The following is a 2,164-nucleotide window of genomic DNA, read 5'->3' as shown; positions in this document are numbered from 1 at the left end:
GTATAACACTGAGAGATAGATCTATCTGAATCCTCAGATTGTTCTGTGTATAACACTGAGAGATAGATCTATCTGAATCCTCAGATTGTTCTGTCTGTAACACTGAGAGATAGATCTATCTGAATCCTCAGATTGTTCTGTCTGTAACACTGAGAGATAGATCTATCTGAATCCTCAGATTGTTCTGTCTATAACACTGAGAGATAGATCTATCTGAATCCTCAGATTGTTCTGTGTATAACACTGAGAGATAGATCTATCTGAATCCTCAGATTGTTCTGTCTATAACACTGAGAGATAGATCTATCTGAATCCTCAGATTGTTCTGTGTATAACACTGAGAGATAGATCTATCTGAATCCCCAGATTGTTCTGTCTATAACACTGAGAGATAGATCTATCTGAATCCTCAGATTGTTCTGTCTATAACACTGAGAGATAGATCTATCTGAATCCTCAGATTGTTCTGTGTATAACACTGAGAGATAGATCTATCTGAATCCTCAGATTGTTCTGTCTATAACACTGAGAGATAGATCTATCTGAATCGTCAGATTGTTCTGTACGTAACACAGATATAGTTCTATCTGATAGAACATAGAACATAGAACATAGAACATTACAGCGCAGAACAGGCCCTTCGGCCCACGATGTTGCGCCGACCAGTTACAAAAACAATGACCCACTAGCCTATACCAATCCCTTTTCGTCCATAAACCTATCCAGAGATCTCTTAAACGCCCCCAAACTAGACGCATTTACAACTGCAGCAGGCAGGGCATTCCAATCCCTCACCACCCGCTGGGTAAAGAACCTACCCCTGACATCCGTCCTGTAGCTACCCCCCCTTAATTTAAAGCCATGCCCCCTCGTGCTAGCTTTCTCCATCCGAGGAAAAAGGCTATCACTATCCACCCTATCTAAACCTCTAATCATCTTATATGTTTCAATAAGATCCCCTCTTAGCCGCCTTCTTCCCAACGAAAACAACCTCAAATCCCTCAGTCTCTCCTCATAGGACCTCCCCACCATACCAGGCAACATCCTAGTAAACCTCCTCTGCACCCTCTCCAACGCCTCCACATCCTTCTTGTAATGCGGGGACCAGAACTGCACACAGTACTCCAAGTGCGGCCGCACTAGAGTAGTGTACAGTTGCAACATTACACTGCGACTCCTAAATTCAATCCCCCTACCAATAAACGCCAAGACACCGTACGCCTTCTTGACAACCTTATCTACTTGATTCCCAACTTTCAGGGATCTATGTACACACACACCTAGATCCCTCTGCTCATCCACACTATTCAAAGTCCTCCCGTTAGCCCTATACTCGACACATCTGTTGCTCCTACCAAAGTGAATTACCTCACACTTCTCCGCATTAAATTCCATCCGCCACCTCTCGGCCCAGCTCTGCAACCTATCTAAGTCTCCCTGCAGACTATGACACCCTTCCTCACAATCTACCACACCTCCAACTTTGGTGATGTCTTGAGCTAAGAATTTACCGTGGGCTTGATCTGTGTGAAATCCCTTTCTATGTTTTTTTTTGTATATAAGCTGTACATAAGATCGGCTGGATACACTCTGGATTTAGCAGTCTCTATCAATCCTGATTAATGTGAATCTCATCTAAAACCCACAACCACAATAACAATAAAGCAACAAGATATGGGGCCAGAAATAGGCCATTAGACCCATCCAATCTGCTTCACCATTCAATTATGGTTGATAAGTTTCTCAAACCCATTCTCCCGCTATTTCCCCGTAACCTTTGATCTTTTTTACAATAAAATAACCTATTGTTTTCTTAAATACACTCAATGACCTGGCCTCCACATCCTGTGTGACAATTAATTCCACACATTCAGCAGCCTGTGTCTGAAGAAATTCCTGCTGGTCACAGTTCTAAAGTAAGACAACAACAATTCAAATCCCACAGGTTTATTTGGTATCACGGGCTTTCAGATCGCTGCTCCTTCATCGGATGAGTGGACAAGTGTTGTTGTGAGTCTCCTTCCTGTGCCCACCCCAGTCCAACACCTACATCTTTATTTACACCACAGTTCTAAATGGCTGACGTTCCTCTGATGTTGTGCCCTTGGGTCCTAGTCTGTCCTACTAGTGGAAATATCTTCCCCAAGTGCTCTCTATCTTGGGT

Source organism: Carcharhinus amblyrhynchos, unplaced genomic scaffold, assembly GCF_965287045.1.
Source record: "Carcharhinus amblyrhynchos unplaced genomic scaffold, sCarAmb.v2.hapA chromosome_1044, whole genome shotgun sequence".
NCBI classification, from domain to species: domain Eukaryota; kingdom Metazoa; phylum Chordata; class Chondrichthyes; order Carcharhiniformes; family Carcharhinidae; genus Carcharhinus; species Carcharhinus amblyrhynchos.
This window is presented reverse-complemented; position numbering follows the sequence as displayed.